Here is a 14814-nt window from a genome sequence, read left to right on the forward strand (position 1 = left end):
TTTTGAGTTCACCAAATCTAGATAATATAAAATATCTTCTCAGGATTTCTCACATTTGTAACTATTCTACTATCTGGAGCTATTTGAAAAACCTTCACTCCACGCAAACACTCGACCTGTAATATATTGCTGATAAACCTTCCTGAAATACTACCCTACTCTCTTAAATATAATCATCACTTCACACTAGTACATCAATGAAGAAAGGAAAAATACTTTTACAAACTTCGAAAAAGCACAATGGAATTAATTGCTCCAAAATATAGAATCAAGCTGTTCAGAATTCGCCATTACTTTCACCAACGTAAATATTTCATTATCATAAGTGATACCAACAACGAGGACGCCAGATTCCATGTCGCAATAACAGTTGCAAAATATTCACACTGCAACACTTTTATAAGACATTTCTCGGAGATCAACCATCAAAACTTACACAAGGGAAAGCAAAAACACAAAATATTAAATACGCACCCTCTGCCTAGACTGCAGTTTGGATTGCGATTCGTCGTTCGGTCAGCTACTGGTGTGCCTGGGACACTCCATCATAGTTCACCTGGAACTACATAACAACAGCAACAACAATTCCGCCATCTCCATAAGTCAACGAAGGATCCTTTAAGTAGTCGCTCGACCTGTTAGACATAGTAGATAGTAACCAAAGTTTCTTGAAATTGCATCTTATTGTTTTAAAAAACAAAAGGAAATATCAATAATTGGAATCCACGAAAGACAAACCTATGACTCAGCAACAACTCAACCATATTTTGTAATTAGTGATTACTAATTACTTGGTGAAAGACTTTTTACCTAAAAGTATTTAGTTCAGTGTCTTTATGTTCTCGTCCCACTAGATTCGATTTTTGTATCACCTTACTCCTTGGCTAATATAGAATAAGTACTATCCAATGTACTGGATTATTTATAAATTACAAGACCCCCTTCCCCTACTAATTCACGGTCTGATTTAAATGATAAAATGTAATGAAATAGTCATTAGCTCTTAAATTCTTCTTACTTATCGTTCGGAAAAGCATAATAACTTCTAAATTTCCCCACTTTATTTGTTAAAAAATCATAATACCTAGTGCCTTTGACAGTGCTGTTAGTAGGTTACATACACCTAATTACAGAACCTACTTAACTTAGGTGAACTATGCATGTAAGAGTCAAGAAGCTTGGCCATAGAGAGAGTGCAGTGTTTCCTTCAGAATACAAACTCCTTCGACTTGCAGAGTCATTTACAAACATATGAAACCATTCTAAGAAACCGCGTAAAAGTAATAATGGAGATATGGACTGTCTTCCAGGTCTTATAATATCCAGTTTCAGTCTTACCGTACACGAAAAATATACACACATACACCCATACATTTATAGACATACAATATGAATATAAACATAAAGATTAATATACACGCATACATACATACATATATATATATATATATATATATATATATATATATATATATATATATATATATATATATATATACATGCGTACACATATATACACGTGTATGTGTGTGTGATTATGCGTGTACGTGTGTTTGTGTGTGTGTGTGTAAATGTGCTGAAAAACATAGTCTAACCAGCACCTCAACAGGAAAACTCTCGACTTTCAAACACTTGAATATCCTGTTCTTGTCGTTGTAGTTAATACTGCTACTGTTTTTATTGTCGTTGTTGTTGCTACTGTTGATTGCGGTCAACCGGCAGTAGCAACTTGGCCGATTGTAGCTCATTCTGAAAAACAGAGAAGAGAGAACCACTCCAGATTTGTTCTCAATCCAAAAGTTATGCGAAGATTGTATACTACGTTATTCTATCTAGAGAAGCCCTTGCAGAGTAACGCACTTATTAGTTCGTTCAGTAAAATCACAACGAGTTGTAAAACAGGAACAAATAATTAGTTTCCTCTATCTACAAACGACGGAAACTATCGTAAATATACAAATTGAATGGAATAGTACGTTTCATTTCTGTGATTGACTGAAGCTTCTAGATTTTGCTTGAAAGTCAACATTTTATTGCCAAATATTCATCAATATTAAATAGCAACTGACATACTGTTGTTTTTAACTGGAGGTAAGTTCAAAAACCTTTTCTTCATTAGTTTACAGCACGAAATTATTTTCTTTATTTAATTGCTATTTTCTGTTTATTGTTGCTTTTGTTTTTTATGGCTGTCTAGCGTTTGTTATCCCCAGATGACAACTAGATTAAAAGCAATCCACTTGTCATCATCACACCTGTTAGGGTTTATTTTAATTATGTTGTCCATTGTGTCCTTTTCTTGATTAAGATGGTAGGGTGTGATTTGAGGACGATTTGATCGATATTTCTTGCAGCTCCTGTTTGTGGTTGTTAAAGTTGTTGAGCAAACTTATTATCAACAACGTTCCAATTGTGCCCGTCCTATCTTTTTTGCAGGTACAGTACTCTATTAAGAAAGTAGAGCGTTATTTGATGGAAGTTTAGAAACTGTTTCTCACAAATCGAGTAACAACATAGAATGTCCCTCGAGTGTTTTTGTCGTTCGTTTGCTTAGTATTTTCCTAACATTGCTATGATTGTAGTTACTTAATGTTGCCATTTACTGCTGAATATGTTGCAGAAACTTTGAACCACTAATGTTCTTGATGATTCGAGATTTTTGTTCGTTAGCAAGATTTTTGTTCCATAGCAGGATTTGATCTTAGCACTTCTTGTTAATGAAGGATATTCATTTTGTATACTATTTGCACTTGTTGGTACAGCAGTAAGATGTATCTAGAAAGGGTGCTTCTTTACAATTAGATAGATCCTGCCACGATTGTTAAGTACCTTAATTTTAGATACATTAGTGCAGGTATGGTGGTGTGGATAAGAAATTTGCTTTGCAACCACTGGGTTCCAGGTTTGATCATATTGCACAGAACCGTGGGCAAGTAGTATCGTTTACAATACATCAATATCATATGAGTTGAATTTGCTTCGTGGAAACAGTGCGGTAATCTGTCATATGTGTGTATGTATATGTATAAGGACATGTGTGCATGTGAGTTTGTCTGTGCATGATACAACACCACCAGTTATAAACCGATGCTATGTCAAAAGGTAACTTACCAGCTCGACAATTATGGATCAATAAAATAAATATTAGATTGAAACAATTACTAGAGCCGATATGGTCGACAAAATCCCTTGAAGGTGGTGCGTCAACATGCACAACACCAAAAGAGAACCAAGTAAAGGAATAAACGGTTCACAGCTGACGGGTTAATTACTGGTACATTACTGAGCTGGATTAATGAAGATTAAAAAAATAATAATCATAATTCATCAAATTTTAGCACGATGAAGTATTACTTTACATATTTTACTACTAAACACGCTATGATGTTTATGCTTTTCCTTAATCTATCAGAATGAACTATCTTCCTCCAAGAATTGAACAAAGTTTATAATAAAATTCCTTCTATTTTGGTTATATTTAATGTTAGTTCTACATGGTGGAACTCATTCATCACTAGGCTATTGACAGTAGTCGGAAAATAGCAATTAAATGTTTATCTGAAGACAAATTACTCGATGAGAAAGTGAACACATTAAACAGACTTGACTCAATGAAAATTGGCAATCTACATTGGTAATATAATTATATTTAATTTAAAAGAAAGTCTTCATAGACATAAGCTTCACTCTTTCACGCTGTCTTGCCTTAATAAGAACATTCAGTATATTTAAAGGCATACACCACCATGAATTGTTGCATTTTAGTTTCCTGAACAGTGCTGTAACTCATTACAGTTCTATATAAAATATGTATCATAATTGGGTATAATTCCAGGCTGTAGTACTGATCAGTTAAAGATTATTTCGTCAATTTAATAGTTGAATTATTGTTCTTTAGACATGAATAGACACGTGCAAACTAGTACTAGGCCCAGAAAATATTTTGATAATCAGTGTTCTTTCTGTTCTTTTACGTTCTTTTACTTGTTTCAGTTATTTGACTGCGGCCATGCTGGAGCAATGCCTTGAGGGGCTTCTTTCTGTTTCCGTCTACCAAGTTCCGCTCAAAAGGATTTGGTCGGCCCGAGGCTATAGCAGAAGACACTTACCAAATGTGTCACGTAGTGAGACTGAACCCGGAACCATGTGGTTGGGAAGCAAGCTTCTTACCACATAACCACGCCTGTTAAATACATGTGATTTACATATGGTTGAAATTATGCATACGCATGATGTGCCTATAAACAACAGGACAGAATGAAAGAACTAGAACGACATTTAACCAATAAAGGTGCCTCGCTTTACTTCTAGCCCGGAAAAAATGGTTACCGCATATTGTAGATCTGTGCCAGCCTCCACCCACCCTATCTGACTGGGTGTGGATATGTATCGTGATACAAGTGCACAACTATAGAAGCTCAGCATTATCAGTTATATCATCAAACGTTTTTATATAGTAGAGTTCATAGAAAAATTCAATAAATCTAATTGTGAGCAGTACAGAAAGTAACGTCTTCTACTTTACGTCTTCGCTTGATAGTAAGGAAGATAGAAAGAGTTGTCTCATTGCTCATTGACTGCACTCGAAGCGGACGCATTAAAAGTGGTGAGGAGGTGGAAAGATTGATGCAAGGATTAAATTTATTCAGCTCTTTTATTGATTAATTTTTGTAGGTGCAGATCATCACCAGTTTCTTTGTATTCTCGTTTTTTATCCAGGACAGTATAAACGAATAGTGATACATTTTACAAAATATAAAATGAACTTGAGTCATGACTAAAGAGAAATGAGAACTGACGAAGTTCAAGACTTTCTTCGAAGCATTGATGTTTCATTTTCTCACTTGATAACCTTCATAACTCCATAAGCGTGCAAGGCACTCTATCATTGTGCCTCGTGTCCTTCGCTTAACTTTGTGAATGACAAATGGATTAGAGGAAATTTCTTTGGGGACACCAAAATATTTCCATCAAACCTTAAGCACCTGCCAATATTCCTTAATAGGCTGTTATTCATACATAAAACCATTTTGGAAACATGTCTAACGATAAACCAGGTGTTTGTATTTTAGCCTTCAGATAATAACAAAGTTGTGACGATACCACAAAATGCGAGATTAGAGAGTTTAAGGAATAACATGAGGATAAGAAGAAGTCGTTAGACATACACATACACACACATACGCGCGCGCGCACACACATACTAGATAACTTAGGAATTAAAATACAAATGTAAATAGAGAAACAGCTTGATAGATAAATAGAAATATATACGGCGAAACACAACTATTTAATAACTAATTAAAAATGTATAAAACAGAGTTTATATATACATACATGCATGTATTATGCACACATGTATGTATATATATGTATGTATGTATGTATGTATGTATATATATATATATATATATATATATATATATATATATATATATATATAATCATAAATATATAGGGATTGACAGTAACCTGCTTCTCCAACATACTGAGAATTCAGAAATAGCAGTCAAAGAACTACTGATTTCAAAACTACAAATTATTACTCCAGATTGATAGCGATATTTTTGATACACACAGAACAAAAAACAAAAAACAATAGAGAAGAGTAAAAAACACTTGCCTTTAGTTAATTTAGTACAATTGTTTCACAGTTAAGAGTACATAATACTCTATTCTGATCTTCAGCTAAATATTCTAATAAATTTGTTAATGTCTAAATAACTCACGTTAATTTTGACCATGTGAACATCAATACCACGTGAAGAAGACGTTAAGAAATTTATCGGCCAGTAAGTTCAAAATCTCTCGCCCTAATGAATTTCAATTCAGTGTGTATCAGAAATAGTCCCGTTTAGGAAAGAGACTCGTACGAATTCCTGCGGTATAACTATCCACCTTGGAGTTATTATTAAAATATAGATATGCAGGGCAGGGAATCATCAATTAGTAATAAAATTAATAATTAACAATTCTGCCGGGTAGCTCAGTATGAAAAAAACCTTCTTCGGTAAAATTTATAATCATAAATATATAGGGATTGACAGTAACCTGCTTCTCCAACATACTGAGAATTCAGAAATAGCAGTCAAAGAACTACTGATTTCAAAACTACAAATTATTACTCCAGATTGATAGCGATATTTTTGATACACACAGAACAAAAAACAAAAAACAATAGAGAAGAGTAAAAAACACTTGCCTTTAGTTAATTTAGTACAATTGTTTCACAGTTAAGAGTACATAATACTCTATTCTGATCTTCAGCTAAATATTCTAATAAATTTGTTAATGTCTAAATAACTCACGTTAATTTTGACCATGTGAACATCAATACCACGTGAAGAAGACGTTAAGAAATTTATCGGCCAGTAAGTTCAAAATCTCTCGCCCTAATGAATTTCAATTCAGTGTGTATCAGAAATAGTCCCGTTTAGGAAAGAGACTCGTACGAATTCCTGCGGTATAACTATCCACCTTGGAGTTATTATTAAAATATAGATATGCAGGGCAGGGAATCATCAATTAGTAATAAAATTAATAATTAACAATTCTGCCGGGTAGCTCATGATTCCCTGCCCTGCATATCTATATATATATATATATATATATATATATATTACGTACATATATAGGCGCAGGAGTGGCTGTGTGGTAAGTAGCTTGCTTACCAACCACATGGTTTCGGGTTCATTCCCACTGCGTGGCACCTTGGGCAAGTGTTTTCTACTATAGCCTCGGGCCGACCAAAGCCTTGTGAGTGGATTTGGTAGACGGAAACTGAAAGAAGCCCGTCGTATATATGTATATATATATATATATATATATATATATATATATATATATATATATATGCGTGTGTATATGTTGTGTATCTGTGTTTGTCACCCCAACATCGCTTTACAACCGATGCTGGTGTGTTTGGCTCCCCGTAACTTAGCGGTTCGACAAAAAGAGACCGATAGAATAAGTACTAGGCTTACAAAGAATAAGTCCTGGGGTCGATTTGATTCGATTAAAGGCGGTGCTCCAGCATGGCCGCAGTCAAATGACTGAAACAAGTAAAAGAATAAAAGAATAAAAGAAAGAATAACATACATACATACATATATACATACATACATACATACATACATACATACATACATGCATACATACATACATACATACATACATGCATACATACATACATGTATCAATGTTTGTGTGTATGTGTGTACTAATACTCTTCAAATGTTTAAATATTTATGCTACCCTAAAACAAATGTTTAAACATTTGAAAAATGAACTTTAATCAGATCATTGTAGCTCTCTGGTGATCAATCACCGTAACTAGATGATTAAACTTCTCTACTGCTACACAATTTTTTCTTTCTGTTCCTTTTATAATTACTTACTCTGTTAGATATAAGTTTATGCCATCTGTTGTATTATGCAAAAAAGAAATCAGAGAGGGTGAATATGTAAGGATCTTTTTCTTCTGTATTACTTTCTACTATGCGGCTGAGTTGAGGAAAGAATGTTGAATGATTAATGTATTTGACTAACAACTAATACAACATGAGTTCAAAACCTGTTGCATTCGATTTGTTAGTTTTCCAGGAAACGAATAAATAAATAATTACTTGCAGCATTGATTCTACTCAGGACTACACTACTTGCAAGAACAGTTCAAGAATACAGTTAATTTGAGGTACCACACATACAAACACACAATCAAATATACGCACAGATACAAGTCGACGAGGGGGCCACTGTGTGGTCACTCGATTTACTAGAAATTTCTATTAAATCGTGTTATATTGTCTGTTAAACGCAACAGCATATTCCACCACCTTTAAAAAAGGACAAGATGATCATGGCGTAATATCTTTGATTGTAGATGATGTTCGATAAGTAATACCCTATTTCCCAGACTGTCTCCTCTTTTAGTTCCATATAGTTCCTAATATAACTAAACCCACATTTGTAGAGTCACATTATATAATGCTATAGACTAGTCACCGGAAAGTGATTATAAGTGTAAAACATTGGTAGAAAAGGGCTTTGTGAATGTTTTAACGAATGTATTTCTGTTGATGCACAGCGACGTCGAATGGATGCGAGTCATTAGGAAATTGAGTCGGTGAATTGATTTCGATGACAAATTGAAGCTAATTCATTTATATTTCCAATGTCATTAGACATAAGAATGTCGCATTTATTTCCTGTCATGTGTTTTTGTTAATGTCTTGGGTAAAGATCTGGAAGTCGCTAATGTTTCAGTTCTTCCTCTCTCCTTCATATTAGCTGCTTACACACTGTAGGGTAACAAACAACCAAGTGGGTAAAAGATTAGTTTTGCAACTCGCATGCGATATGCATACATTTTGTGTTTCTGGACAGAACGCTAAATTGTACATATTCACCCGACTGTCAAGAATATATGCCCAGTAAACTTACTTGTCTAAGATCGGCCTCCTAACCTGTGGGAAATTTATCTGTCACTGTTTTCGAACCATATATTGCAACTAAGTACCAGATCTTAAACTTTTACCCTATATGCAAGAAAACAGCATAATATTAAAGTCGCAGTATCTTAAACGTAAGGAGTCCAACACACTAAAGGAGGTAACTCAAGATTGTGGGAATGTTGGTAGTTGTGGTAATAGTGTTGGCTGCAGTGCGTTCACGATAATAAGAGAAACAAAGAGAGAGAGAGAGAGAGAGAGAGAGAGAGAGAGAGAGAGAGAGAGAGAGAGAGAGAGAGAGAGAGAGTTGTTGACATCTGATGTAGCTGTGTTGGTTACCACAACAATCACTAATAAGATCATCTTAGTAGCAGCGATGGCAGCGATGGCAGCAATGGCGGTAACAGTGACGGCAGCGGAGGTAAAAAGACAACGACGAAACATTATATACTTCATTATTCAAATTGTGACTTCTGAACTTTGTAGTTGTGATGACGGCAATGGTGATGGTGGTGATGTTTGTATTTTTATTGCTGAAGAGGTGGAGTCGGTTACTGGTGATGGTGGTGGCAATCCTTTGTTTTCGTTTTTTTTTTTTTGTAGGTAGTCATGGTAGTGATGAAAACGTGCATCGTTTACTTGTGAATATTAATTTTAATGATTTTTTAATGGTTGAACTATAAATAATAGCGTGGAAATATTGGGTTAAAAATCCTTTGGACTGAAAAAAGTCGAAAAGGACTTTTATATTTATACGCTATAGCTTTATCTACTTCCAGTTGAACGATTAAAACAATACGAATTATTTCCCGTTCTCACGAAATTTCTACATTTTTTATGAATGAAATTATTTTAATATTTATTATAATGATTTTATAACAAAAATACTTTCTGTTAAATTTCCACAAGTCCGGCTTGTGTGCTTATATAAAGCTGTAGAACTCCTTAAGAGTGAGGAGGTAAAATAGCGGAACACTTCGGCAAGAGTAAACGATTTGGCGTTCTGACAATGACTATCTATGGTGCTGGACACTCCTGTAAATAAATATGAACATTCGAAATAATTTAGTAGCTATTTCTAGCTTCCAAATATACCCTCAAATCGTTTTCAACAAAAAGTGGGACCACAAATTGTACAATAAAGTTATATACATAAAGTATGATGTTCGCAACTGAAATAACTTTAGTCATATATGCAGGCTTAGGGTAAACCTGGCACTAAACAACAAGGCACTGCTTCTTTTTAAAAAGAAAAACAATCTTTACAAAACAAAAGCTACAAACTTCGTTTTGTTATCTCCTTTTATCTATTTACAACTTCAATGACAACCAAAACTGAGCATGTTTTCCATCCTTTCTAAATCTTGTAGAATATAAAGAAAATAACAATTGTGCCAAATGGACCAGGTCCACCTCTTTATTAACTCTGTACTACACAAGATCTTTGCATGGCCAAAATATTTCCCAGACATTTGTCGATAATCTTGTAGAATTTTCTGGCATGATGCCTTTCGACTAACAGTCTTCATTTAATCTAGCGTTCTTTATGATGAATATATATATATATATGTATATATATATATATATATATATATATATATATATATATATATATGTGTGTGTGTGTGTGTATATATATATATATACAGGGGTTGGACAAAATAATGGAAACACTTTAAAATTTCAAACAAATTTATTTTAATATGGGGTAGGACCGCCTTTGGCAGTAATTACAACTTGAATTCTACCAGGTATGGACTCGTACAAAGTTTGAATTATTTCCAAAGGAATTTTTCTCCATTCTTCAGCTAAAACAGACTCCAGTTCTTGTCGTGATGATGGTGGAGGATATCGACTCCTTACTTGTTTTTCTAAAATGCACCATAAATGTTCAATAATAATGAGATCTGGGGACTGTGGTGGCCAGATAAGATGTTAAACTTCACTAGAATGTTCCTCGTGCCATTCAGTAACAACTTTAGCTGTCTGAATTGGTGCATTACCATCCTGAAAGATTGCGTTTCCCTCCAGCAGCAGTTCCGCAACCATAGGATGCATTTGATCAGATAAAATGCTTAAATAGTCTTGACTATTAATTCTGCCATGAACAGAAACCATTAGGCCAGCGGATTTCCAAGATATAGCCCCCAGATCATCAGAAATCCTCCTCCATGATTAACAGTTGGAAGAAGGCAGCTGTGTCAAATGCATCTTTTGGCTGTCTCCACAAGTATACTCGCCCGGTGGTCGGAAATAAGGTAAAGGATGACTTGTCCGAGAAAATTACATTCGTCCACTGCTCTAGGGACCAATTCTGTAGGTTTTTACTCCACTCGAAACGCTTTGCAGCGTCTGTTTTTGAAAGTGTTGGTTTTCTGATTGCAGCCCTCCCGTGAAATCGGGCTTTGAAGAGCTCCCGGCGAACAGTTTTTGTGAAAACTAGGTTCTCGAGGTGATCATTAAGCCCTGCAGTAATTTTGGGAGCTGCACGTTTGTGATCCTTTCTGACAATTCGCGTAAGAGTCCGACGACCCTTATCTGAAAGTTTTGGTTTTCTTCTGGAGTTTGGTTTTGACAAGGAGGTTTTTCCCCCTTTCTCAAAGGATGTCCTTACTTTCAAGACAGTACTTCGTCATACACCAAATAATTTCGGCTGTTTTCGTTACGCTAGTACCTGCCGTGACAACAATTTGATCTCTTTGAAAGTCCGATAGATCTGTCATTTTAATGAATTTTAATTACCTTTTTCTGATGATAACTGAAAAGAAACAGCAATTTTAGCAAAACATATTAAGCAACACTAATAATAAATCAAAAAGCATAAAAATAAACAAGCTTTTGACGGTTTGTATATATACCAGAGGCGACGCCAGGTTAACAGCGTCACTCGGCCTCATCACATATTTTGCATAAGACACATGCCTGCTCGAAGAATTTCACGTTTTTCCGCTTTATTTCTGGCCTCAAATGGCTTAAGTTTTATACTAGAACTATGTCTGTCACCATTTCTAAGTTAAGCGTAAAAATAGAGCAACCCTACAAAAGACAACTGATCTTTACACACAGATGCACAGAATAACAGCAACGACAGCAAAATGCACAACAACCCCAGCGATCTGACTCTCACCTGTACTCTTGACAAGAGATACCAGTTAGTCTTTTACACCTACCTGGATCGTTCGTATTAGCCCGAGTTGCTGGATAATTTTTTGTTCCTTTAAGAATGTTTTAGAACGGAAATATTTCATAGATTGGAATCTCTAATTTATTCCAATCTAATCCCTAGAGAAATTTATTGTTTCAAGAAAACATAGAATTTGAATTACTTTTGATTTTTACGATTATAGATAACAACTTGGGCTGTAACTTCTATTATAGATAACAACTTGGGCTGTAACTTCTATTATAGATAACAACTTGGGCTGTAACTTCTATTATAGATAACAACTTGGGCTGTAACTTCTGAGTCCGAGTCAGGCGCGTGTAAACGATGTCGAGAGAACGTGTGCTACGAATGGTATTTTATGACACAGGTCACCTCTAGGATGACCACCAAATGCTGAACGAAAATAAATGAACTGCGACCAGGCTCAATAAAAGGAGCCTGAGTTATTAGCTGTAATTACATACTTGAAGTCAATGTTGGCAGAAAGTAAATCTGCTTGCAAATGCACCGGGCTAAGCCCGAACAGTCCGAACACTTATATATATATATATATATATATATATATATATATATATATATATATATATATCAGAAACAGCTGTAAAACATTCAATAAATAATTAATGGATTAATTAACCAATTAATTAATTAATTACTTCAACTCCACCTTATTCTAATTACATATTCTAAATGACTTGAGATATTCGTCCTGCCTTGGTTTTGTTGTCTTTTCCCCTCTAATATACAAATATTACATATATGTATTTTATATTTATGTATATATGTATAAGGTTCACATTTGGCCAAGATCTTCCAGTAAAACTTATAGCAGACACCTTGGCCAAGTGTAAACCTTATACCAACGGCAGGGGTAAGTACGGTCTTTGTGATATGGAAAGATGGCTCATTTGGAAAAGTTCCTTAGACCCCACTACATGTCTAAATTCAAGAACTGAACTTTTGGGATCATGTCCACATATGACAAAATACTTGTTACGGTTTTGACCCCACCCCCACCCCCACCCCCACCCCCGCCCAACCCCAAGATCACGGATAGAACCTGCATGTTTTATAATGTTCTTGTACAAGCCTTCCATGTCTTAACATTTTTACTGTTATATATATTTTTTAATATTTTTAAATATTTTTTCATTTTTTCCTTTTTGTGTGATTGAATACGTATGTGAGTATATACATATGTATGCATATATTAAATGTGTATGTGTGTATGTGTGTATATACGTCTACGCGTATATGTATGTATATCTGCAGTTGTGTGTTGATAGGAGAGTGTATATGCATGTATGTGTATATCTGTATACATATGTACATATATGTATATTCATATATGCGGTGAGTGTGAATACATGCCTGTACGAGTATGTATATATGTATGTGTCTGTGTATATATGTGAGTATATTTTATATAGATAAATGTCTAATATATTTGTAAGCATACATCTATGTGTATATGAAGATGAAGTTGCGAACATATATACGTATGTGTGTGTATATTTATACATGTATGTGTATGTATATATATATACATGCGTGTGTATAGGTATATGCGTGTGTGCGTGTTGAGATTGTATATGAGCACGTAAATGCACGTATATGTTTTGTACATGTATGGGCATATATATATATATATATATATATATATATTATGATTGACCGTTGACTGAACACTATTCAATTTTTTTTCTCCGTGTTTTTCTCCTTGTCTCCGTATTCTTTCTGTTGAAGAGCGTAGCTCGAAACGTCAAAGACTTTCCGTATTCCCGAGCGTCATACTAATATATACTTTTGTTATTTACACCACCTGTCCTCGTCTGTTGTTATTATTTGTATATTCTCCTATATATATATGTGTGTGTGTGTGTGTGTGTGTGTGTGTGTGTGTGTGTGTGTGTGTGTGTGTGTGTGTGTGTGTGTACATGTTTGTGTGAGTGTGTACGTATGTAGACTTTACGTACGCAGAAGGTTTTATGTGTATTGTGAGAATATAGTTGCATGTATTTATTATAATTTTTTTAATCTTTTATAATTTTTCCTGTCTATTAGAGTAACTTCCCTTTTAATCAACGGTTTTTTTTCATGGCGTCTATTGTCAAAATAGCCGACGAAAATGCATCGTAGCTCTTAGCTCCAGCATTTGAAACTCTGAATCCTATTGTGACAACTTACTGATTGTCCTATACTACACCATATATATGAATTCCTCTATTTATCTAATATCGAGGTCTCATTCTTTTGTTGCTATTTATTATTATTATTATTATTATTACTATTATTATTATATTTCACATATACTTATATATAGATACACACTACACCTCACTGACCTATATACAGGAGTGTACACATACATATACACTTGTCTAGCTAAACACTAAGAAAGCAGATCAGTTCAAATCCTGTACATTCCTATATGATTATGTTTTTAAAGTCATCTGATGAGGGCAGATTTTTACTTGATGTAATCGAAACAATTAAAATATTCATCAATAAAAATTACTGCTGAAACAGCTGTTATAAAATTTTAAACTCGCGCTCTTCTTTTATTGCCATTTCTGAGACAATCCCGAGGTTGGATCTACAACTTACATTGGACTTAGTACCTATGTGAGTGTATATATATATATATATATATATATATATATAAATAAATATATATACATACATTCATACACACACACACACACACACACACACACACACACACACACACACACACACACACACACACACACACATGTATATATATATAGTGTCAAGCTAACAACAGAACTCGAGGCAATTCAGCGTCACTATACAAAAAAGATCGCCACAGTCCAGCAGATGAACTACAGGGAGCGACTGAAGGCACTAAGTCTCTACTCCCTGGAGCGCAGGCGGGAGAGATATATAATAATTTACATATGAAAAATACTGGAAGGACTTACCCCAAACTTTGGTATCAAGTACTACACGAATGCCCGCACAGGTCGCCACTGCAAAGTACCAGGGTACCGTCAACTGCATCTCACATAAGAACAAGGTATTGCAATAGCCTCGGTTTCAAAGAACCTCAGCTCTTTAATGCCCTACCAAAACAATTGAGAGACCTGCAAGACATGGATATAGAGGTCTTCAAAACAAAACTCGACGCTTTCCTATCTACGACGAACCGATGGCTCGAAATGAGACACAGTTGAG

General features: G+C 34.7%; 1 protein-coding gene across 3 annotated transcripts in view; it reads left to right on the forward strand.

Annotated features, from left to right (window-relative positions):
- The first annotated feature begins 1745 nt into the window (after window positions 1–1745).
- The window catches only part of LOC106867596 (adhesion G protein-coupled receptor G6), a 342347-nt gene continuing 329278 nt past the window's right edge, over window positions 1746–14814 (forward strand). The window contains exon 1 of one of the 3 annotated variants that reach the window (XM_089353872.1): window positions 1746–2091. The gene's annotated coding sequence lies outside the window, so the exon portion shown is untranslated. The remainder of the gene's footprint in view (window positions 2092–14814) is intronic. The other 2 variants (XM_089353873.1, XM_089353870.1) reach the window with 2 other exon arrangements.

This window comes from Octopus bimaculoides, chromosome 6 (genome assembly GCF_046866305.1).
Source record: "Octopus bimaculoides isolate indiv1 chromosome 6, ASM4686630v1, whole genome shotgun sequence".
NCBI classification, from domain to species: domain Eukaryota; kingdom Metazoa; phylum Mollusca; class Cephalopoda; order Octopoda; family Octopodidae; genus Octopus; species Octopus bimaculoides.